At 36.8% G+C, this 26823-nt stretch overlaps 1 protein-coding gene across 20 annotated transcripts in view; it reads right to left on the bottom strand.

The window, feature by feature from the left end:
* TENM3 (teneurin transmembrane protein 3) overlaps positions 1–26823 on the bottom strand; it is a 1288622-nt gene that overhangs the window by 493459 nt on the left and 768340 nt on the right. Inside the window, exon 1 of one of the 20 annotated variants that reach the window (XM_064148907.1) lies at positions 5001–5089. The exons of the other annotated variants lie outside the window; for them this stretch is intronic. The gene's annotated coding sequence lies outside the window, so the exon portion shown is untranslated. Of the gene's footprint in view, positions 1–5000; positions 5090–26823 lie in introns of those variants that run through there. 20 annotated transcript variants of the gene reach the window in all.

Here is a 26823-nt window from a genome sequence, read left to right as displayed (position 1 = left end):
CAATATAATAAAGATAAAACAAATACTTATTTAATAACATAGTTTCATGTAACACAGAGAAAAAAGAACGTTATCAACTTTGCATTTCTGTACCAAAATCCACATCGCTCTGCTGTGATAGTTGTAGGCATTTGCTGCTAGTGTGATTTGCATTATTAAATTATGAGAAATTAATTTACCTCAATCAGTGCTAGTTTCAATATTTGTGAATTAGCAATTGCCCCAGTTGTACTAATAGGATAACACACCTCTAACTGCTTTTTTGATGTCCATTTGAATTGCAGCAGCATTACACACATTATAGATTACAGAACGGGGTAGGGATGTGCCTCAAAGAACTTCTAGGATCTTTGGAAATCCTAGTCCCTTGTCAGAACTGTGCAGAACCTGAGACTATGCGAGCAAAAAAACAAACCAAACCAAAACATACCCGTCAATTAGGCAAAAACTCCCACTTTTTGGAGGCTCAGCTATCAAAAGACACCACGCTTAAGGTGATGTCCCCTAATGGATCCTGTAGCAGAGGCTCTGAAGTAACTGCGGACTGAGATTTCTGCCTGTTAGTTCCAAAGACACAGCAGAGTCAAATACAGCTGCTACCTATCCATCATCACTTTCACTTTGCTATCTCTGAATCATGTAAATCAAGTTATAAATCTTACAACTAGGATCTCGCAGTTGTGAAGTCTTGAAGGCCTTTGTAACGTGGCCCTTGCTGCAAAATTAGGTGGAATTCTCACGGTTAATTTTTACACAAGTAAGGAACGGACATCTGTTGGTTTTGTTTAAAAAAAAAAAAAAAAAGACCAAACCCCCAACAAACCAGAAGGCTTTACAACATTTGAAAGCCAAAAATATCCCAAGGCTATGAAGTCTTAATCTGAACACTAGATGAAATCTAAATAGTTTTAAATTAAACAAGAAATTATTGTAAAGCTTATTGCAATATTGGTAACGGGTAAGTTGAAAAAAAAAGTTTGTAGTTACACCAAATATTTTACATTTTTCATGAACTATGCTTAATTGCTTTATCTCAACTTACAATATATATTTATCTCAATATACAATATGAGCACCTGATAGCTGCGGTATCTGTTAGCATAGAGTGTGCTCTAAAATTTGCACGAAACTAGAATGCTTGATATTGTAAAAAAATGGTTCTAAAAATATTCCATTTTAAGGTGAGGTATTTCTGCTTTTCAGTAAGTTTTTATTTCTTTGTCTCTGAGTTATTATATTATTCAGTAGTTGTACTTGCATTTAAAGTATTTAATTTCCAGTTTCTCTAGTACACCAGCTAGTTTTGCCTCTTGGTCCCTTTCCAGAGTGTTTTTGCCACATGTAAGGAACAGACATTTAATAACAATTTCCAATTTACTTCAACTGTTTTTACTTTGAGTAGAAGTTTTAACTGACCAGTCTGATTTCTCAAAACAACATTGATCAAATTTGCCAGAAATGGAACAGGCTGCCTATTGTTAAGCCTTTCCTCTTATTTTCCCTCTGTATCTTTACTTTTTTTTAATAAACAAGGAAAAGAAGCTTCTTAAGAGTGTAGTCTACAGCCAGCCAAGGAACAAGATAGCATGAGAATGAATGAAATTACATAAGGAGGAAGGAATATGAAAGACTGTTCTTGAACATTTGCCTTCCATTATAGCAAAATTAATTAATCTGAAAGGCCAAAACTAACTCATGATAGAGTATGCAAAACAAGACTTTTGGTTTTCCTATTTTTTCACACTGCTTATGGTTTGTTCAGTCTTAATCATATGAGGGTGCATATATACACAGTTTCTATACAGAACAAACACAGTCAGAAATATCAGAGGGAAACAAGATCTGTGGAAAGATGATGGGTGAATTTCCTTTTGCAGTCTAAATGAATTAATTAGGTTTTGATAAACTATATGGCTCACATTTCACTCTCTGAGAGAAAACGTACTCAGCATGACAAATATATGCCATCTTCAGCATTCCAAAAAATCTCATAATCTATCCTGAATTTATGTTAACAGAAAGGACAAAATTAAGAGGTGAAAAAAATGCATACATAGCCAACAGCCATTTTTAGAAGGAGCTGTTTCAAAGTCGTAACATTTCTTCTATTTAACTTCTCCCTGAAAATACTCTTTTATTAGAAAGAATTGGGAGTGAGATAGATTTAGATTTCTGACCTCCTAATTCAATTAACCTCTCAAATTATATTGCTGTAATTAAGAAAAACTTCACTGAATCAAATGGAATTATATTAAAATAGGTGTAAATTAAAGGAGAATCATATCCTGTATTTGTAATCTCCACACTAAAAGCCAATAAAATCATGCCAAGTCTGGAAGTACTGCTGCTGAAAATTAAAAAAAGCTGAATGATCTGCTTCTGTCTGGATTTTGTGTATTTGATAGCATTTATTGGAAAAAAAAATAAAAGTATACAATCATGTATGCTCCATGTGCAAGAGAAGGGAGGCAGCAGAGAGAATCGAAAGCAGGAGAGAGAAATAAACATTAATGAAACTGACAGAACAGGAATGGCCAGGAGAACTGCTGAAAGATGAAAACAGAGGTCAGGAAAAAGGACTAGAGGAAGCCCAAGACGCTTTTTGAAAATCACAGAAACATGAATGAAGTGAGAATGAGGAGACGTAGAGCAGCCACAAGGAGTATTTACTGGTAGTCAAAAAAACCCCATGATAAAAATCATAAAGCACAACAGAAAAGGAGCTACATACAAAAATGAGCATCTGCTGAATTTAAGAGTCTGTCTGTAACAGATTAACAGTGAAGAAAGCGTTTGGGAATTAATGGTATCTGAGGTGACTGAAAGCAGTAAGGAGCTATTCCATTCTTAATGCCTTTCTTGAGTTTATTATTTCCAGGATATACAGGATGTGACTGTGGAATGCAGAGAAAAGTTCCTTAAACAGAGATATTCACTGCAATACAGCTATCTCCACTTTTCAGACAGAGAAGAAGCTAGAACTGTTTTTCAGAAAGGTATTTTGATCCCAGTGGATGCTGACCAATAGACAAAAAGAGGTACATGCTAGTAAACCACCTAAATCAACCCAAAGGTCTAACTTAAAGTGTAACTGCTGCTTTTATGCCCTTCTCTCCCAGAGAAACTACTCATAACTTGTTATAGTCTAGTCACAGGTGCATGGTAAAAAATTGGCCCCAGTTTCTTCTCTATTCTCTCAAGTTACCTACTGCAGATCTCACAGGTCCCAGACCTGCAGAGGCCTCCTGCAATTACCTGTATTTGAAAACAAGATACAGAGAACAGCATGCAGGAGATGTTGCAGTTTCTGCCTATTGTGCAGTGAGAGATGCTGACATGGAGCAGTGCTGCTGTCTCCTTCTTGACTGGGGTAGAAAGTGATTGCAGCGCTAGTGTAGAGAAGGTGTGAGTCACTGAGACAAGTCCTGAAGGTGTGCTGATCAGTAGGTTTTTCAGTAATGCTGATCAGTAGGTCTTTCAGTAAGCAATCTCTTGGTAACTCTTAAGAACTGATTTACTTTACTGTGCCTGTTCTTAGCTAAATAATTATCAAGTCACTCAGTTTCCACATGGCAAAAAAACAAACAAAGCATTATTCAGTATTGGGCAATAAAAATAAAAAGCATCCAAAACAATTTTTTTTTTTCTTGGTTTTAAACTCTCTGAAGAAGCAAAAAAAATAATCTCAGCTTCTCTTGTTAATTTTTTGAAAGTCTGTCGAAGAACAGAGAGGAATCTTCAAAAATTCCAGTTTCTGTCCCACTCACTTCCCTTTGACAGCTCCAGTCAACTACTCTGAGCTGCTGCTATGGGCAGCAGAGAGATCACTGCTAGTTCAACTGGATGTATGGTGGAGACTTGAGGTCTTAGATGGGAAGAAGCTGACATCAGCCAGGTGCCCTGAGGTCAGCAATGATCCCACTGCATTTCTAGATAAACATCCATAATAATAGTAATAAAGACCAACGTGTATTGTCTGTAAAGTACAAAAGATTAGTACATGATTTAAATGCTTGACTGCTTTACAGATGTAATTTCTTGATTTTGCAATATCAATATTTACAATTTTGTATTTGCAAAGTTTTGCTCCCAAAATATTTTTACTTTTGTGACTCCTAAGTGTAACCATTAGTTGCCACAGTTAAATGGCAAATTATGGTTAACAGAACAATTACTGAGAAGAATAATCAGTGCTTGTGTGCTTCTAGAGCTGATGCCTGTAACAGATAGGATCCACACAGTAAAAACTTGCCCTCCAAAAAATCTGAAACTCCCACAAAACTTTTGAGCAGAATGAGAAGGGTCAAACGTCATAGACCAAAAAAGCTTCAGCTACAGCCTATTACTTGGTAGCCCTGATCTCAGTGCAGCAATTCTGTTTCCCCTGCTTCTGGCAGCTACCTGGGGATTGTGTGAGAAGTGTGGAGTGGGGTCCTGCATTCAGAAATCTGATAGATACATAGCTGTTACCACCAAGTTAAATTCATCCTGGGCTGGGTGTCAGTATAGGGACCGTGGTATTACTTAAGACCCACTAAAACGTTCAAACACTTAAGTAGCACTTCAGAATGTGTGGTATTTGGGAAAGATTTTAACCAGTACTGCGGAAGGAGTACAAGGCTAGCACTAAAAGGCACTAGAGGCTCTAGAAGTGCAGCACTGCCATCTAATTATTTCTTCTAAAACCAGTGAATGTCACCAGAGGAGAACTTCCTGATGTCCTTGTTACGAAGGGGACTAGCTGAAATCTGAGTTTGGGGTAAAATGCAATGAGGCCGATTTAAAAGTTATTAAATAATTAATTAATGTACACAAAATAACCCCCCCAAAGTTACTTACAACTCTCCACACAAGTTCTTGGATGCGGTTAGCAGAACTATTTCACAGAATGTCTCTATACAGTGCAATTTTGAAAGGTTTCAGAAAATGTCCTTAATTCGCCGCTTGTGAGGTTAATTAAAAGCCTTTAGCAACTTGAATAAAGAGTTAAGAATACTCACTAGTCCTAATGTCCGAAACATAGACAGGAAAATATTCGAGAGAAGTCCTGTGGTGAATTCCAGGTGGGCTGCGGAGTGGAATCAGCTGCTGGCTGAGGCGGCTGAGGCGGCTGAGGCGACGGGCGGGCGGGCGGGCGAGCGGCAGGTGAGCGAGGAACTAAGGCGCAGGCAAGCCCCTTATTCACCTGCTCACCCCCATTTACAGGATAATGGCCGAGGCCAGTGGTCTCATCGGCCACCCAGTCACCGCTGGCAATCACCCAAGTAGACACAGGAACGGCAGAGCCCACAGGCTGTGGTCTCACAGAATGGGGGGGCACACGCCTGGCACGCGACACGCGCGTGGTCCCCGTGAAACTCCCCTCTCAGGCGACCGGATTGAACCGGACTCGGGGGCCTGGGTTCCTTTGTCCTGTGCTCCCGCCGCTGGATGCAACGCAGGCAGGCAGGTAAATAAAGCAGGAGATGCTCAAGCCCATTTTATGCCCTTTAGGACTACTCACCACAGTCCTTTAGTTTTTTCCCTCTGAGATCTAAGGCACTTGAACAATTCACATTTGCACTCTTGGAACGTTAGAAGCGTATCTTGGAAATTTATTTTCTTTCAACCTTTATTTTTTGGCTAAATAGAAAGGCTTTAGGATGGTTTTATTTAATTAAAAAATAGGTATTTCAGTATGTCTAAACTACTACTTCTCAATTTTTGATAAAAGCTCTCCCATTCTTTTAATTTAGGTGTCATAAATACACACTACAGTGCCAGCGTTCTTGCTTTACTTTGGCATTATTAGTAAGACAATGCAAAAGTATTTGGAAGTTCACCTATTTTCTATCCAGAAATGGAACAATTCAGAAGACCTTAGCTGTGTCTGTATGAAAGAACTTTTGGAAGACAGTGGGTTAGAAAAATCTGTATTTCCACCTTGAAGTGATGAATTATCTACTGCGTGTGCTGGGTCAGCCTTTTATATTACAATTATCACCAGAAAAAGGTGGTGGAATTCAAGCAGCATGCTCTGCTTACAAATAATCACGCCAAATATCCATGTCCTGCCAGAAAATCTTTTAATAACTGAAATGTTCTGTGTTTCAGTTTTCTGATGGGAGCAGCGGTGCTAATGCATCTTTGACAAAGGATTTATCACAGACAGATAAAAAGCAATCTGCATCTGGTCAGTAACAGATACATGGCCTTCACCGCTTCCATAGTCCATGAAAATAAGAAATCAATTCAGACTGCTGTTAGGGGAATGGGCTTAACGCTGACAAATGGCAATCAGGAAGCAGACCTCTCTGTGGTTCAGACAAAATTGTGTCAACGGCGTAACAAGGTGTAAGAGTGGAACTACGCTGGAATCATCCAAGTGATTTCCCTGACACTGTGTGAAAGACAAAGGATATTTGGACCCGGTTTTAAATCTGACCTAGCAGTTAAGAACTTAAATTCTATTATTTTGCAGGAGTCTTTATACAATGCAATTATCTTACTGTTAGATCCTAAACCTGTCATGTAACTTTGATAATATGCATTTTATCTTACTCATTAAAACATTATATTGTATTTTGTAGAACTTGCAAAGAATGTTCTGCTTTCTTTCTTTGTACTTCTGTGTTATAAATATGCTTATTCTTTGGATTTTTTGTGTGCTCATAAAACAATACTTTCATGCAGTAATAAAAATAACTTATTGTAATGGTAACAGCTCCAAATGACTCCTGACTATGAGTGGCATTTTATTTAATTCAAATTTATGTTCCATTTCCCAACTAATGGCACACTGTGGGTTATAAAGAGATTAAAATCGTTGTCAAACTAGCCTCCTGGAAAGAGAGTGCCAAACTTCTTTCCCTGTACGGTAGATCTGCAGGACCTATATTTGACTTCCACATCCAGAAAGAAAAAAGACAATGTACGAATAGTAAGATGGGAAATTATGGAAAAATAGCTATTTTCTTATCCAATGTCTCTAGTAAGCATGTTTAAACAAACAACAAAACCAAGGCAGTAATCAGTCTTGCTACTTTTTTTGAAGGTTAATGGAAATATGGACAGAGATTTGCTAGAGATGTGCCTACAAGACAACATTAGAAGAAGCAGGTGTATAACAGACTTTTTGAGTCAAGTCTCTAGTGTCTTTATTACTGTATTTCTATCTTTAGTTCTTTAAGGGTCACTGGATTTCTTTCTTATTTTTAAAAATTGATGTTTACTCTTTTCAATATTGCTGAAACTTCTCTTTATAATATTCCTGAGAGATATGCAGAGAATACACAGAACTAGTTTGGGCTTTTTAAAACTTCACCAGTTGCACTCCATGAACATGTTATTTCCCCAGTAATTAAAGGAAATTAGGAATACCAGAATTAATTTATTAATTGGAAATTCCATAAAATAAGTTGATTACTCTGTCTTAGCTTCTGCTAAAACTAAGAAGAAAGTCTCAATAAACAATAGCCTGGAATTACCTCTGCAGCTGATTTTCAGATTGCTACAGTGGTATAGAGAAGAGTCATCACAAAAATGCCTGTAAATTTTAAATAGTATTACTGGATATCAGAAATTTCTAAAACTCCAGAGATATTTTTCAGAGAACTGGTAATCTACATGAGTTGTCATAAAATGGAAATGCAATCAGCCTGCAGTCAGTTAGGGTTTTCTGACTTTTACTGTGCCCAGAGAGAGTGATCTACTATCTGTGGTCAATTAGATGAAAAAAACCCTGCTTCTGAAAGAAACAATACACACAGGTCCCACAATACAGCCAACTGTATGTCCTTCTGTATTACTATCTGCTCAAGTACCAATATATACTGAATGTAATAAACAATATACAGGTAAGAGCTACAGTAATCCAACATGTGTATACTTCAGCACCACAATTATTATCTTCCACAGTTCTAAGAGATTGGATAAAGTTCTAACAATCCACCAAATCCTACACACCTGTAACCGCAGCTTTTTGTTTGCAGGAATGTGCTATATTTACACTCCATTCACAATAAAAGGAGAACAAAACTTCTGAATACTGACTTCAACCTAAGCTCCGTAAGGCTTAAGTTAAAACACAAAATAGCTGTTTAACATCACTCAGTTTTCAAAACTCTCTTTAAGTTTCCCCCCCTTCTCCTCACAGCTTCCTCCATGATTCATGATACACCCTTTTTAATGCTCACACTATGAATCTTCTCAAGTTCAGATTTGTAAACCACTTTTCTAATAGACCAAACCTCATGTTAATAACTAAAAAAAAAAAAAAAAAATCCCACTTATAAACAGAATGTGTACCTGTCTAAAGACTGTGCATTTATAGGCAGGCTTTTCTATGAACCCCGAGCAACACAAATTCTGCAAAAAAGGACCCTTTAGCTCATCTTCCACTGAGGAATAAACTAGGTATATTCTCAGAGAAATTACTCATATTAAAAACCTAGCAGTTTTTTGCAACAGCTCTTTTAAACACAATAAAACTGAATACTGGAGGGGTTTTGTAATAAACAGATCTCTGCTGCTCCCTTGCTCTAGAATGATACTTCAAAACAATCTGCAAATTGTATTAAGCTAAATTTCTTTACTAACTTGTTACCTACCTTTTAGTTGCCAGATTCAACCAAGGCAGCACTAACATAAGGGCAGTGATAACAATCACTCCATGGGAAGAAACCACCCAGAAATCTAAGTTAGGCACAGGATAGTCTGGATTCGGTTTTAACTTTTGACATGTTTTCCTTTGAAACCACTGGTGAAGCTTACCACTTTTGCATAGCAGGATACCAACTACAACTGACACATGAGCAGGTGTGTGGAGTACAATCATGCCATTCTTGCAGCCATTTCACCTTAATGTTCTTCCCAGGGCAGTAAGTGCTGAGGAGATGGGCCATGCATATGTATTCTGTAAGGGTTAATGAGAGCCAGCAGTGCTTCATATTCCCTTTTCTTCCTGTAACATCTTGATATTTAATACTAGACAATGTCCATCACTGTAGAATCCTAATATATAGAAGTACTGTCATGTAGGAGTTATATAGTAAGATCACTTAGGACCTGAAACTGCCTCAGGCCCTTGTATCATTCAGGAGTACATACTGCAAAATGGCACTGTGAGAGTTAATATGTGCTTTATAAAAAAATCATTGTGCTTGTATATATGAATTTTCATGTTTTCCTTCAGAATGTTTTTCCTATATCCATGTTTATGCTGTGACCTGTGGGTAATGTGTGTTTTCTATCTGAAAGCCAGCTAAGCCTCTGCTGGTACTTGTCATATATTGACAATATTCAACAGTGCATACAGTATTCTAACAACTTCATACAGATAAGGTGTGTGTGTGGGAAATGCATTAGCATTCATGGTTTAAGCTCAGATTTCAGTGATAAAAAACTCTGAAGGAAAGGGAATGAAATTGCACTTCATGGACACATTAGTGACAAGACAGAAAGCACCAACGAGCAATTTTCTCAGACTGAATTCTGGACAGGGCACTCAGGTCCAGAACAACCAAACTGGGATAGCAAATTCTGCATTCAACCTTCAATGTATCTTAAGTTCCTGACATGGCTATCTAAAACAGAAGCTTATGACCTAAAATCTTAGTACCCTGCTTGGTACAAGCCTTACTGCTATGAGGCTTTGTTATCATGAACACAATGACAGGCACTTCTTTACAGTTTTGTTAAGATTGCTGTTAGTTATGTTCATTTAAGAGCTCTACTTCTTAATGGCATGATTTATCAAATCTAAGTTTCATTAACATTTTTTTCTGTTGTATCCTTTAGACTTAACAATTTGCTATAGGCTATTCAAGTCAAATGGGAACTTTGCTGCCTCATTTTTCCTCATGTAGTTTGCACTGTTCTTGCATTACTTAAAAATAGTTACTGCAGCATCAACTAATTTTGCTCTTAAGGTTACTGGACTTAATTCTCTTCTGTACTGCACCCTGTTTAATTACATCTGTGTAAATAAATACAAAAGCCTAGCAACTTTAAGAACACTTCTACTGTTATCAGCATTTTATGCATATTCTGGTCTGATTCAAACAGCAGAATGAGAGACAGCAGGGAATCCACTTCTCAGAAAAAGATTTATATTGAAATCTTGGTGCACTCTTTCATCTGTTCACCTTTACTTCCACTCAGCTCACAAATGAACAAAACCACAAACAAGCTATTATCTAACCATCCAGAAATATTGAACCTGCCACCGACTAAAAGGTAAACATTCATTCATACTGATACCACACAGAGTGAAATTTTAAGAAGTGAAGCACACACATTCCAAATAAATGCCAGTGCTTTTTGTTTGGTGAGGGGTTGTGGTTTGTTTTGTAATCTTGAAGAAAACCATCATTTATATGCAATTCTTAAAACAGCACAGAAAAGAGAAAGGAATAATTCTAGTCATAGAATGAGACTTACAGCCCAAAGAATTGGAGCTACTCTGTTGCATTTGTACCTTATTATGGCAATAATATGCTGTAACTAGAAAATCTTTCATAAGTACTTTTTGGGAAAAGAGCATTGTAACAGACCATTTCTGTTTAATGAATCTCTACCAGCATTCTGCATGAGGGGATCAAGGGCACACTTACTAAGTCTGCAGACGACACCAAGCTGTGTGGGAGCGTTGATCTGCTTGGGGGTACGGATGACTGACAGAGTGATCTGAACAGGATGCATCAGTGGGCTGAGGCCATTTGTATAAAATTCAGCAAGGCCCAGTGCTGAGTCCTGCACTTGGGTCACAATAATCCCATACAGTGCAATGGAGTTCAGCAAAAGTGGCTGGAAAGCTGCCTGGTAGTGTCAGTCAACAGCTGGCTGAATAAAAGCCTCATCGCAAGGACATGGAGGTCAGGGGTCTAGGGCACAACTCCTGTGAGAAGCAGATGAAAGAACTGGGGTTGTTTAGTCTGGACAAAGGAGACTGAGGGGAGACCTTATTGCTTCCTACAACTACCTGAGAGGAAGTTGCAGTGAGGTGGGTGCCAGTCTCTTTCAAGTAATAACTGTAGGACATGAGGACAAGAAGAACTGGCCTCAAGTCTGGATTGGACATCAGGAAAAAAAATCTTCACTGAAAGGGTTGCCAAGCACTGGCACAGGATTCCCAGGCACACCATCATCCTTAGAGGCATACAAAAGAGATGTGCAGAGGCAGTTAGGAACATGGTTTAGTCATGGACTTGGCAATACTGGGTTAACAGCTGAAATCTGTTGGATCTTAAAGTTTTTCCAAGCTAAATGATTCTATGATTCCACTTAAAAAAAAAAAGGCATCATAAGCATCCTGTGAATGAGATGGCAAAAAAATAGCACCACACACCATTATTTTGTATGGGCTCAATTCTGTGGCTTGAATTTCTTTTAGAGCAAATATAAAAGGGGAGGGAATATGAACTAATGTACATGCCAGCATTACAGTTATTCTCATTTTAGCACAAATTTTATGACTATGTTGAAGAACAACCTATTACTCTTAAATCCCTCTGAACCTTGGAGTCAAAGTCTGTGGGATAGAATCAAACCAAGCATTGAAATTCTGATCAAAACCTTAGCTTTGATTCTTAAGGCTGTTGATTTTTAAAAAACAGAGATAGAAACATGAATTTTTAAATTTCAAATATTGTCAAGAATACAATAAGGTATCACTAGATGTAGGTAGAAAGTGCTTCCAAGAAACAGAAAATTTTGGAAGAAAAGAAGGATTTTTTAAAAACACATAATCTCTGTAGGTCTCATGATATATAAGTAGGGGACAGGGGGCATTACGTCCTGCTGTTACAGTAACATGAAGACAAATGGAGAGACAAATAAAATTGGTGTTTTTCAAATGGATAGCAATGTATGAACACAGTGGAATAAAAAACAAAAAAGAATTCAGTGTATTTGGATCTGAGATCCTGTCTAGGTTTCTCCTGATGATAAAATATGCAGTGGCAAAAGAACAGTATAGCACATTGTTATACGCTGGGTTGTAATCTCTTCTCCAAACCCAGGAGTGTCTCCTATTTTTAATTCTTATTAATGATGTCATAAAATCAGCATTTAGTCCTTCCTAAAGATAATAAATTATTCCTTCCCTAAACAGATATATAGTGTCTAAAGCACTTACGATATGCTGTCTAATCCATGTTAAAAAACGTTTTAAATGTATCTCAATGTTTTTCCCACCTCAGTTAATTGAATGCATTCAGCACATAATCAGAATTTTTTAGAAGCTATTAGATTTTTAATTTAACTCTATTTGTGAGTCAGCACTAAATTTTGAATGTGAGTTCAGAACCTTATACATAAAATGGAAGCACATACTTTTGCCCAGCAATCAGTATCTCCAAGCATAGAATCCTATTTATTGCTGAAAAAGTATTTTATATTCAGTTGTATTTCTTAAGATCCAGCATGCAAAAACAAACAAACAAAAAAAAGGATAAAGCATACGTTTGAAGTAATCTATAATAACAACAGATACCACACTAGATAAACAAATAACACTCCCAAGAAAGCTTGCTCTATGCTTTCATTATATAAGAGACTTGTGCCTTGCTTACAACAGGAGCGAATGTGTGGCCAAAACCTAGCAGTAAGTTATTCTGCTCTTAAAGCAAGCACACTGTTGATCCAATTATTTTGAAATAGTGAGTAGCTATGGATAATTGCTTATATATACATAGCTAGATCTCAGTGTTCTGTCATGTCTTTCTCCTGGTGAGACCTTTGTATCCCTTTGGCTAGATTACTCTGTTGGAATGATATTCACAGGAAAGGTGTTGTAACTAACGAGAAGCTTAAAACCTTTCACACAACTGGGAACAACAGGTGGTATTCTGCATAACCATCCCCAATAGAAACAGAAATTGGGAGTATAACACACCAGTGGAAAAAAAAAAGTCTAATAAGCTGATATATTTTGTAAAAGTTATCAACAGATATTCTCATACAAGCTGTTCCTGAACAATCATCACAGAGGAATCCTGGTAGTTTGGAAGCTGGTACCTTCTGTTAAAGTGAGAAATTACAGACATTGGGAAATTTCCTTGCTGTCTGAGCAAACATCAGCCTTCTTCACTCAGACATAACTACTTAATGTAAGTCAGACATAACTCTTAATGTTGTGGAGGCAGGGAATTAATGAGTCTGAGTCAGGAATATATATAAAAATAGAATTATTTTCCTGAAACCTGCCCCCAAAACTATATACAGAAATTAATGTAGTTTAATTAGCAGAGTCAGTTTCATTGAGAATATCTTACAAAGGATACTATAGATAAATTTGGCTATTTTAGAAGTGAGGAAATGGAAAAGGCTAAGCTATAAACACAGCTTCTCCCCACTATTAATCAGGCTGAGCAGAAAGCTTACTCACAGGTGAGCTAGGCTGTCTGAGAGAAAGGGTTGTCCAAATGCTTGTCAGCTCTCTCTCTTTCAAAAGATGTGGGAGGCTCATTAGGCCTATTAAGCTTGCACAAGAGGTGCTTACAGTGGGGAGCAGTCCAAAGGAGGGACGATCTGGGAGGGAAATAGGTTTTTTGTGCCTTTCCTCCCCCATTCAAACCATGGAGTGAAAGGAATTTTGGGGTATCCAGGACTCCAGGACACTTAACTGTGCCAGAATACGTACCATTTTATAACACTAACTTGAGATCACCAGAATCAATTAATTTGCAAAGTGACTTTGATTTAAAGTACATAGACAAAAAACAGTGGGCAGCCATAAAACATACTAAAGTGCTTTGGAAGCTGCTGTAGTCTCTCATATTTTTGGCCTTCTGGTCAAAATCATCTGAGTGATTTTGAAAATGTGTTTTATTGTTACTGAATTCCTTAGGTTAGTACAGATGTACAAGAGACTGCTCAGAACTAGTGGTGCCATTTTAAGCAATTTGGTTTAGAAGAAGTAGAACATTTTCCCACAATGTTTTAATACTAAATATAAAAAAAAACAAAAACAAAAACAAAAAAAACCCAGGAATGAAGAACATTCATCTTTCCATTCCTAAGCATATATATATCAAGCATATATATCAAAGTGTAGCAACAGGTTTTGCTGCACACACTTAGAAATGGCAAAGAATTAGCCTTTAGTATGAGTGCTGATGGGTCTTCCGAGGAGCCAGACATGTGCAGATGCAGAAAGTACACTACAGGGATGTAGTGGAAGAAAGGAGGGTAAGCAAGAACTAAGAGCTCCAACTAATGTGCTGCCTCTTTTTTTGTGCTGCAATGGCTCTCATCTATCTTCTGCGCGGGAAAGGTTGCCCTTCATACCTAGTAATTGTGTATGGTACATTACTCAGCAATGAAGTGGATTACCTTGCTCTCCTCTATAGGTTATTGATTTACATTTTGAATAAGTTTTTGTTAACTTTAACAATGTAAGTATTGCAAAAACATATGAGAGAATCACAAGTTTTACTTTCAGTGGCACAGCTGTTCACTTCCTCATATCCCAGATATTTATAATTCAACTTTGCAGGTAGCAGGAAAGAGTTTGCTACCAAATCTGTGGAGGATGGCAGGAGAAAGTTTTCTTTCTGTAGCACCTGACATTTTTCCTCATTATTTTCTTCCTGCCTCTCAGGCATTTCTAGTTACACTGGCTCTATTGCCTGGCTTGGTTTCTTTATGTCTTTAAGCTTCCCACTTTCAAGCACTTCAGGTATTCTGGAAAAGGGCTGTACACCTCAGGATATCCAGTAGGGCTGGAGAGAACCACCAAGGTACCACATATATATGAGGAGACAAACCATCCTCTACTGTAATTCACATATTTCTTCATTAATTCTCCTAAAAGGGAGAATTCCTCTGCCTTGTGGAAGAGTGTGGAAAAGCAGGAGTTTATGTCCAGTAAGAGAGGACAGCATAATCTGACTTCAAGAAAAAACAGATGCTTAAAACAAGCAGTAGTGAGATAACACACTTGCCTGGCAACACAGCATCTCTAGAACTCAGAGGTGACTGTAGTACCACACTTAATAATTACTTGGTAAAACTATGTCAAGTTCAGTTCAGAGATTACACTTGTGTTCTTACACTGTTTTAGGGCTGACAGCTCTCCTCTCATTTGATCATGACACCAATTTTCTATCATCAAACTTTCTCCCACATTAATCATCCCTCCAGACCATTATTTTTACATGCTACTGTGAACACTGGACTATACTGGGCAAAGCCCTACTTCTGTATTTTCAGTTTGTTATAGTTTTTGCTATAATGAAGTTATAGTTTACTAAACAAAAAGCAGTGACTACAAATGCTGACAGATACACTTAAAAAAACTCCTGTGAGACTGCAGTATTTTTAACCACACAGTATGAATGGAACTGTGCCTCCTGTTATCTCAAACTGATTTGAAAATACTTGTAGTCCACCCAAAGATTCCCACACAGGGAGACAAACATAAAAATTAATTGGAGTTGTTCAGCCTGGAGAAGTCAAGGCTCCAGGGAGACCAGGGTGGCCTTCTAGAGAGACTAGAAGAAAGCTGGGAAGGAACTATTTACAAAGATGTGTAGCCCTATGCAAGAGGCAATGGCTTTAAACTAGAGAAGGGTACATTTAGACTGGAAGAAGTTGTCTACTGGAACAGATTTCCCAGGGAGGTGGAGACCCCATCCCTGGAGACATTCAAGGTCAGGCTTGATGGAGTTCTGAAAAATGTAATTCAGATGTGGATGTTCTACTTACTACAAGGGGGCTGGACTAAATCTCTAGAGGCCACTTACATCCCAGTGCATTCTATGATTCTATTCTATCATCTAGAAAAATACAGCAGATCAAAAATTCAACAGCATTTTTTCATATTTCCAAAGAATAATGTTAATTAAAAAAACCCTTTTGCTTAAAAATGGTAAGCATAAGCAAAACAAACCAAACAAACATACCCATCCAACCAACCAAAACAATCATAATATTCTGCTAACATAATCTCCTCACAAAACAATACACTTGAAAAAAAATAAAACCACAGTCTCATCAGATATCAGCATTTCACTGGAGATCTGAATCCACGGGACATCAGAAACTGGAAAAATTAACAGATAGTTATAACACTAAGCTTCAGCTGCTTTCAATCAAAAATCCATCAAAGGCACCACTGGACTCCGTGGCTTTAGAAAATTTCGTTTTTCAAAGGGTAATGTATTTACAGCTACACTCTAGAATGAAGACAATGTGCTTGAACTGTTTGGATTTTAGGACTGGTTCATCATCTTAACTTAGAGTATTTCACCTTAAGAATGTGCTCTAATATATCACCAGGCTTGTAACATTTAAAACCCACTGTACTAACACTTTTCTGCTTATCCAAACCAAAAGAGAAGACTTTTAAGCTAATGACAAACCCAACAGTATTAGAGAGTGATACTGATTTGATTTTGGCTGATATGTCAAAAGCAAAACACCCTAGAAAGAGTATCATCTTTATGAAGGCTATAGTTTATAAACATTAGAAAATGTTTCTACATCTGGCTTTTTGCAGGCATCATTTATACAGCATCTACTTACTTTTACACTGTAAACAGAGGAAAGAACAAAGATGTAGCATTAATTTTATGAGTTAAGGAGTAAATTCTTAAGAGTATTTTTTCATATCTTGAATAGAGCACATCAGTTATATTTCTGCACACTAGTCAAATAAATGCAATGTATACATTTGCATTCTACATGATTCTACAGTTTGGAGAACTGAGACTTGACTGGCCTTGTTTGTGTTGTACACATTAAGCATCAACCTACATTTTATGCTGCCTGTCATACATAACTCCTTCACAGAATTAAGGTAACTGCCAGAAGTCCCAGTCTGTTCTTCCCTGAACAAAAATGGATGCTCCAACACAGCCTCTCTAAGGCTAAATAAAGAATACACTCACATTAACTTAAGCAATTTTTTAGGTTTTCTGGGTGTTACTGGTGTATGTAATGATCATGTAACAGGGAAAATTGCATTTATGAAAATGACTAAATTCTGCCTCTCCTATCTGCACCACTGGCCAATGTATGGACTTATTTTATTGCTCTAGGATACCCTGAAATGTTCAGCAGAAGACTATTATTAGTCTGAAGATGCAGGAATAAAGCTGTAGCAGCCTGATGGCAAGTGCAGTTAAAAACATTCTATGAATGGCTGCCCCAATAGGAAATAATCTACAAGGATGTGTTTTTTGCAACACAAAAACATTAAAAAAAAACCCTTCACTCTTCACCCCCTTCCCCTTGCAAAACTAGCAACTGGTTAGGATTTTCACTTTACCTCAGTCATAAAATAAAACTCTGATAGCATGAGTTCACAGGTAGAGTCCTTTTGGACAGGACCTGGAACTAGATGATCTTTGAGGTCCCTTCCAACCTAAACCACTCTATGATTCTACAAAAGAGTGACATGAGATATTTAGGCATCAAGTTTGCCTCATTCGTTTAAACAGTGAATGATGTGTGAAAATATTAAGCAGCAACTGCCACAAACTGCTTTCTGCACACTGCAGTAATAATACAAGTAGAGAATTTTCTACATTTGTTAAACCATCCAGAAGCATGAGTAAATAACCTACAACAAATGTCTAATATGCTTGATATACCCTGCTAGTCAATGAGGTGAGGATTAATGAGAACAAAGTCTTATTTGTTTCTCTTCTGAGAGGTGACACTTTGAAAGCACAAGTTATTTAAATCTTAAAAATGCAGAAGTGTGTTAACAAAAATCGCCCTAAGAATCACAGTTCTAATTACTTACTAATTGCCACAAGGCTTTTTCTGCTCTTCTACAGACTGTGGCCATTATGGAGTAGGTGATTCCAAAATTTTAGTAGTGCACACCTTATAAATTGACTAAAATACAGTGTTTGGCATAACTGGCAAAGCTTTGCTACTAGGGGGTCTTTAGAATAACATATGTGGGAGGAAGGTCAAGCGTGCTCTTCTCCAGATGCCACTAGTTCCTGCCAGCTCTGTCATGGACAAAGCTCACCACAAGACAAAGCTGGATCCCATCATGGGAGCATATGACAATTCCGTGAAAATATTTAAGAAAGGATGGTAGCTTTTAGGGGCAGCAGACAGCCAAGCAGGAAAAGATGCATGGAAGATGACCCATGATGAGGTGCACCTCTAAAAAGATCTGTGTTTCACAGGGGAAGCCCGGATGGAGCTGCCAGATGGCCCTTAAAGTCTTCAGCTCATGAAGGAATTTGTGTCAGAGTAAGTGAAAGGAGTAAGAAATGCAGAGGCCTCATATTGATCTCCAGGACCCCCTGCTGCCTCATTGTGGTGTGAAGCGTTGGAGATGAGGAAGAATATTAAGGTCTCTGGTGTGAAGCTGAGCTTTTTTCCCAAACTTTTTTTTTTTTTTCCTCATTTTAACACTGGAAATGGCAACTAAAAGCTTATATGATATACTAAATTAGGTGAATTTCTGTGACTCGAGACTGTTTTACCCTGTGATAAATGCCCAATAAATTAATTCCAAGTATAAAAAAGAGGATCCAGAATAATTGATTTCTTCAACTTTCCACTGTTTTCAGATGACACAAAAGTAAGATTGATACAGTATTCACCTATTTGTATGAAACAAAGTCATTCAGGGAAATATCCATAACTGGGTAAGTGAAGATCCACAAGAATACAAATACTTCTATTTTTATCAAATAGATGTTTTGAGATTAAACAAAATTGTAATTGTTTCCATATGCCAATAGTTGTGAAAGAGATGACTTGACAAACTTTTATTCCAGTAAACCAGATTAACCTACCTGCTAATCTGTACTGAGGTATCTATAATGCCTTTAGCAAAACTGAAGTAAATATAACTGTGTAGAGATATTATTTGGTCTTCTGTTTAAACCTCACTGGTCTATAAGAAACATTCAGTTTCAGAAAAACTAAATGTGTTTTCAGTTAAGGATGATTATGCAATATGGCCAAATGTGTAAGGTAGAGTACACTATATAGCCAAATGCCCAAATCAGCATCCAGGAATTAGGGGTGTTTTAGCAGCTACTCTTGAGACAGAGATATGGCTAGCATCCTGGAAGGAAAGTCCTGAAAACAGTGTAAAGAAAGAAAAATGGTAGTTTGAGATGAGGGATTGCACAGAGGAGATAGTCAGATCTTCATGCTCACCAAGACATCAACTCCTCAGTCATGGTTGAGGAATGAATCACTGGAGGATAGAAGCAGAAAGATAAAGGTCTGGGGACCTCTGATTTAATCTTCAGCCTTTCAGCAGGTCTGCATCCATTGCTCAGCTTCAGATAACATAGGAATCAATACAGGACTATATTAAGGGATGTAATAAGATCACACATGTTATTACCTTAGCAATTATAAGGGACAACTGTTGGGCAGTATTACCCAACTTACCTTAATTACAGCAAAAGGAAATAAGATGACCAAGACACATTAGAGATGAAAAGACTGTCAGAAATGAGCATGTATTTTAAAAGTGAAAAGGCAAAAAGCCAGCTGTTGCAAACCAGCCAATAGATGAAACTGATTTCTGACTTGGACAACTTAATATTGTCTTTGGGATATATTACCTTGGGATAACTTAATTTAATAATGGATTGCAGGATTTTATATTAGTGATAAGGTTTCTGAACCAAGACTGCATTCATCTGGCACTTAACCTGTTTTCATGAGAAAATTTCTGATCTGCAGATGTCTAGAAACCTTCTTTGAAGCTTCCTTTCTGAATTTAGTTAAACAAGACATGCCCTTAAGGCTTCATTTCCTATTAGCATTATTGGAAGTACAATTTCAGTTTTAAATATGAACACCTACTCCACCTTCTATTTTTGTTTGCTTTATTATCCTTCTCACCCTGAAGAGCATTGATTTTATGCAACCTAACATATGAGGCTTCCATATCATATCTGCACTATATTGAGCCTGATTTGTGCATCACATTGTATATTAAAAGTGAAAAAAAATTTTTAAATCAATTTGATTATCACTGAATCTGTTTTTCTTGAATTTTCTTGATTCCCCAATCCCAACTGAGAAGTCAAAAGGGGACTTGAAAGGTAGAACATTTCCTAGTACTTAAGGCAGTATATACTAAGAGTGTTTTCATCCTCTTAATGCAAATAATATGCAATTGCCATTGACAGTTGAACAGATGCATCAGTAAACCAGACAGCAGAATGAACAAGCAGGACAATGTGTTACAGTCTACTGCAAAAATACAAGCTGCAAAACTGCTTCAGTCAGACAAATTACTGGGTTAAGAAGAAGCCTAACTAAAGGTTGGCTTCAAAATTTTGAAGATCAGCAAAGAGCCATCTTTTAGACAAACAAATCATATTGTTCAAATCTTAGAAATAAAATTACATCCATGGTAATTTTAAATTCAGCAGACTGCTGAATTTAACAGGGAAGGTAACATACATGGCTTCAAATAATAAGCTCAAAACAGTATACAGGGTCTACCAGCTGGTTGAAAGACTGATTTAAAGGCCTGTCTAAGCTTTCTAGTAGGACAGCACTCTGAGAAGTGTAATGGAAGCAACCTAGAACAAGTGTGATTAAAGATTCAAAGAAATTCTGTTTCTTCATGGACTTTCCCCTCATAAAATTATATATTTAACTTTTCATCTGACTTTACACATTTAAAAAACACTATGGCCATGTTCTTTTGTCTACTACTCAAGCAGCCTAGTAACTACTTCAGACAAAGTGGAAGCAGTGGAGCTTCCTGACCTCAGTTAACATATTGACCATAACAAAATGCATCATTTTGTTTTAACTCGCCAAATGCTGAGACTGAAACAAACGTACCATGACCAGTAAAAGAATGCTGCAGGTGGTGATGAATTGTAGGGTTTTAAAAATGAAAACAGATCAGTGTTTTAAAATACTTTTCCAATTCATTGTGGTTTCACTGCAAAAAATGTAGTTTGCTAAATCATCACGTCACAGTAGAAAATGTCAAATTATACACAATTTGTGATTTCTTTTTGTACTTAAATGTATTTCTTTGTCTTCTTTTTCCCTTTTTTGAAGGACTGACTCCCATTTGTGTAGTATGGTTGGTAGTTAATTTTTAGCAAGAGTTCTTGGCATGTTTGTTAAAGCAGCACCGTTTTTCAAAACAGTAGAAACCCAAATTGTAATTGAGATCTGCATCACATTTCCTTCAAGCGTTAGTCCCTGTCAGTGAATATTGCAAATACATGATAGTGCATGGGTTATAGTTACAAGACTTAGTAAGCACTGTCTTGATAACCTTAGGAGACCGATTTCAGACCATGAAAAACAATTAAAAGTACAAAGATTCCAGGCAACAAACAGAAAACTCAACATTTGGAGATATTAATTAAGCATCAACACTTGAAACCAAGATATTCATGTCTTTTGATGTTTCAGATTATTCTAGGACAATGCAAGTGTGCACAGCAAACATTCTTAAAGTGCTATTAACCATATTTGACACCAAGTTCTAATTTCATTATAGTCAACTACTAACAGCAGCTAAGAAAAATATCATCCCAATATACTTGTTTGAGCATTTTTGTTCTCATCTTTTCCTCAAATCTTTACCATTTCCATGATTCTTTCACACCTTCTAGAGATGTCACTACATCATAAAATGTTAGTCTTTAAATTCAGCTTAAAATTGCTGGAACAATTGAGCACACAAATAATTAATTTGCAATATTCGATTTCTTAATATTTAAAATATTAACTGAAGAGTAACACCACTACCAATTCCTTTACTACATTTCTAAAAGGTATCACCAAACTCTCTTCTTTTTTCTCTCCAATTCTTACACAGTGGCAATCAGAAAAACAATTTGTTTAGAAGCCTGCGAGATTGTAAGAATCTTCCAGTGGAAGACTGTGAGAATTAATACTAGATAACTAAGTTTGGAAATTAAATTTAAATCTACCTTTCTCTCTCCACTTTTTCAAGTGATATCAGCTAAATCTGTCAGTTAAGATAGACTGCATCATTCTATCTGGTAGTCACCCAAGGCTTAATCCTAGAGTCATTTTCTAGTTTAGCTTTTGGCTGAGAAAGCAATTCAGTTCACTTCCAGATGGCTGGCACATTGAAAACGAGTTTGAATGGTGAATTTCAGAGTTTAGGAAGCGAGGAACAATGTAAGATCTAATGGACATTGCCTTTAAAGAGTAATTGCTTCATGCAACCCATTTCTAACACAGGATTTAACAAATTCTCTGGCCAGAATACGCTTTGTTCTGCACATGTACAGGCTTATTTGAGGCAACATGTGTACAATGGATTGCTGATTAATGCAAAGGTACATGTTCACATGTACCACAGAAAAACTAATTATAAATAAACCCAAAATGCCACTGATCTAATTTTTAAAGGCGAACCAGCAAGAACCATTTAGGAATGTTTCTAAATTGGAGATTACAAACCAGCTAATTCAACACGACACAGAAACGCTGATTACCTAGACAAGAAAAAAGCCCTATCCAGAAAATGGACTATATTTTACCTTTCTTTGAACTGGAGAATAAATCGGCATGGAGTAATACATGTAAAAGCCATTTAGGCACAATCAGAAGTCATTTTCATCAGCACAGATGCTCCAAATTGACCACCATAATGTGGTGGATTAAACGGGTGTTGGAATTATTCACATATGAAAGAAGTTCTCTTGAAAGGTGGAATCATTTGGGATCTTCACCTGCTGAGATGTTACCAATGTACCATCCGAACAGCTTTCTAAAATGCTGAAAGTAAGTCTTTGTCTCGTAACATTTTTCACTCTGAATTTTATCAATGCAAGCAAATACAGCAAGGAATACTAACTGTATGCAATTAACTGCTTTAGAAGGCAAATAATTTTGACAGAGTGTGTTCAGCCAAAATGAAGAGTTCTTAGAAACTCAGTGATGAAAGATTTGATTCTATGGCAGAGCAAACTAAAAGAACAGCAACAAAAGGGGAAAAAAAAAAGGAAGCATCAGAAGTAAGTAGTAAGGGGTACTGTTGTGTTTCCCCCTGCTTTTCTTGAACTGCAAAATCTATTCAAGCTGGGGGACTGGAAAGCAAATGTCATGTTTGCAAAACAAAAGAGAAAAACATCAGCAGATTCATAGGGCATGTGAATAAATTTAAATCTATTTGATCTTTTGTGCAAAATCTATAGCGAACTAATATATCTTCCAATATGGGGTGAAGAAACGTCAGTATGGTAAAGTGTCATTACACGAATCAATGCAGAATTCATGAGCATTGGCCATCAGGGCCAATGGCACAGAGGACAGACTTCAAAATATGGCCTTGGGTACACAGTTTGCTTTACAAATGTAAAGGTGAAAAATGAAATTGTAATTAAAACAGTATCCCTGTCTATATGGGGTTCAGTATATAAGTGCATAGAAGAATATTCAAGTATGGTAGCTGTTAGTTTTGGCCTGTTTACATATTCAGGCTTTTCACAGAAAATAAGCTCAAAGATATACATGACTCAGCTGCAAGTTCTTTGCCACCTCTCTTTTCGTCACGAGACCACTAGCATGCCTTTCTATTAGCAGAGGATTCAAGGAATTTTTCTCCTCACACATTGCCCAGAGTGAAGACCTTCTAATCTTAATCAAGCCTTTATAATTTTTCCTGAGTAGAGCCCAGTGACTGTTATGCTTCCTCTAAGGCTTTACAGACTGCATCTTGGCTGTGTTTGAAAACAAATATTACCCATAGCAGGGAACTTGACCCAGTATCAGCTAGAAAATTTCTAAGAATGGATTGCATGGCTTTTACAGTCAAGGGCAACTGTCTGTCAAGGACTTAATGTCCTCTCTCTTCTTAAAATCAAACCAAACAGCTCAATTTAGTATCAGACTCATTAAAGCAATCCGTTTTTCCTTTTTATGAGAATGTTAACTATTTGCACAACATAGAACAGTTACAGTATGAACAGACTGATAAAGACCATCCCTCAAATAATGAAGAACTGTTGTTTAAGGCTTTTGCAATAGGTTTAAATTCCTGATTTAATCTTCTGTAAGGTTATCTGTAATGTATGTCACTAGATATTCCAGAAGCAAAAGGAGAAGCAACAGACTTTGAGATACTGACCAGGAAACATCACAAAAATCAGGTGCAATGTGTTAGACCAATGCTGGACCTAGTTCAACATTTTGCCTCCAGTAGAAGCCATTCTGGAAGAGCATAAAAATAGGACAAATATATGGAATCAGTTTTCCTGAGACTGGGTTAGCTTCCACCAATATACTGGCCAATGTGTTCCTGGCCAAATCCTTCACGTTCCATGTCTTTCTTTAAAGTTTGAAAGTTTTTGCTTTCACTATTACAGAAAAAAACATTGTGAGGTCTGAAAGATGAAGGAATTTCTAAAACCATATTTGAGCACGGTTGAGGCTTTTACATTTGGGAGATGTTGGCATCTATTTTACATATCTGGAAACCAGATTCAAAGCTAAATTTAAGAAGCATATACAATGTTGTAGTCTTCCATGAATATTTACATGAGCAAAGATGAGCTCTACCAGCTGCACCACCGTTGTAATCTCTGTAGAGGAACTTGTCTGAATTTTCCTCTTCATTGTAAATGAAAATCCTTTTGCCAACAGGGCAAGAGGACACAATATAATCATTGCAGTACTACTGCCTTTTCTTAAACTCTGCTGTTTACGAAAGCCCTAAATAGCTAAACCTACATTATTTAACCTTCTGACTACTTCTTTTAACAGGAAATGATTCCCTGACACAGCTTGCAGTAAGAAAAGTGAGATTATTCATATATGCAAAGGCAAAGCCTTACGTCACAATCAGAGCATTGTAATTTTATTAGGGGAAATTAAATCAAAATAGATTTGCGTAAATTAATTTTATATTCTGCAAGTAGCCTGGAAATTTCCATAAGGCCTTGAACAACTTCAGATCAGATAAGAAAAGAAGATTATCTGAACCACAGAGGGAAATCACATATTTAGAGACTCAGCTTTAATCAGCTAATTCAAAGCTGTATTTTATTAAACCTTGTTAATTTTTTCAGATTAAATAAGATTAAAAGGGAGAAAAGAACTATTCCATTTAATGTCTGACTACACAGTGTAATTCTAATGGAAGCAGAATGATTCCACAGATTGTAAAACGTGTGTTTCAATAAATGTTTTCAGTATATCCAGTGCCTAGTTTAGAAGTAACCATTAATGTTAACTAACTCAGAGGTATTCCTTTCCTCTAACTATTCTTAACATACTAACCCTGAAGTACCAGAAAAAAAAACCAACAAACTGTGACTTGTGGTTGATTTAGCTAAGAAGGTACACACTCTGAATGTTTTCCTACAGCTGTTACCAATTCTTCTCTCTGACATGGATTCTCCAGTATCTAACTGGGATTGATCTCTTGTTGCCTGTTTTCTCACTATTAGGGTACTCAAAGTTTGTAAGTGTTCTCTTTTCCTGGAGCTTGTAAGAACGTAATTATTTTTGAAACCTCTAGCCTCTGTTAAATTTAGCTGAAGCACTCATGTTTCAAAAGGTATTGAGGAGGCAGGAGAAAAACAGATGGAAATCACAACTTTGTAAAGCGTCTGCAGGACTGTCAACAGAAAATTGGTTCAAGGCATTTAACAAATGCATAGTTCTGATGCCCATTTTTAGACTGATAGAATTCAGTTGTATCAAAAAAGGCATAAAATATTAAAAAGTGCAAATACAACTCTGCTGACTCCCCTTATGGAGAATTCTGCTGATCTGGAGCTGGCACACTGTGCCTACTCACCCTCATCTTCCTGGGATCACACACAGCATGTCAGGCATTTCTTGGCAGGGTATTCTGATAATCCCGAACAGCCCAACCTTTTGGAGCGCTGCCAGACAAACATATACTGAAATAGCCTCTTTCTAACCTGTTTCCAGAAATCACAAGAACACTGCAAAGCCAACCAGATAATCTGGCTCCATGTGTTTAAGTAACCAGGTTTCAGTTGCAGTATTACCCTGAATAGCAGAACTCTATCCTGAACATCTACAGATACATAACATCAATATAATCAAGACTCATTTTCATTTTGGATTCACTACCTTTTAGTTAAAATAACTGAGACTTTCCTACCTTTCCACATGTAATATATTTTAGTACTGCAGTGTAAAGTATTTGATGTAAAAATATTTTGACAATTAGATCACTTTAAAGAAGTTAACTATATATCATATAATATTCAACCTAAGAAATAGTTTTCAGTCAGTTTTTATATATTATCCAGACAGGTCTGGCTAAAGGAGGATTTAAGATTGCTATTTCATTCTACTATATACTTTACACCACATCTTTCTTTTGATGTGAACAGTTCATTCCAATAAAGTTCTGGTTATCAAAGAACTCATTTCCTTACTTGCGTGATGTTTATGCAAGACAGAAAAACAGAGGCTGCTGTAATAACTTTGTACCTGATCTCTTCAATATTGTATAATTGCCAATAGTAATTTCATTCAATGTTGAAAATCTAGTTTCAAGAATACAATTTGGAGTGTCTAGCATTTAAAAGTGTCAATACCTAGTAACAAATTGCTATGACTGATGCATAATAAAGTTAACAGAACAATACTACAAAGTTTTGATTCAAACTAGCAAACATGAACAATTATGAAGAATCTAAGTGAAACAAGAAATTGAAGCTGTTCCCTTCCCTTTGAGTTTTCTTCCATTCTGTGTTTCTGATATAAAATGATGGAATATATAATGTATCTTTTTCATGCTGGTCCATCTTTTATTTACCATGTATTATAGTAGAAAAATAATTTATTTTCTCATTGAACCATCAATAATGATAATTTAAAACATGCTAATAAACATTATGGTTTGTTAGAACTGCTACT

This window comes from Pogoniulus pusillus, chromosome 9 (assembly GCF_015220805.1).
Source record: "Pogoniulus pusillus isolate bPogPus1 chromosome 9, bPogPus1.pri, whole genome shotgun sequence".
Taxonomy (NCBI): domain Eukaryota; kingdom Metazoa; phylum Chordata; class Aves; order Piciformes; family Lybiidae; genus Pogoniulus; species Pogoniulus pusillus.
The sequence above is the reverse complement of the archived record's forward strand: the minus strand, read 5'-3'. Positions and strand labels throughout refer to the sequence as shown.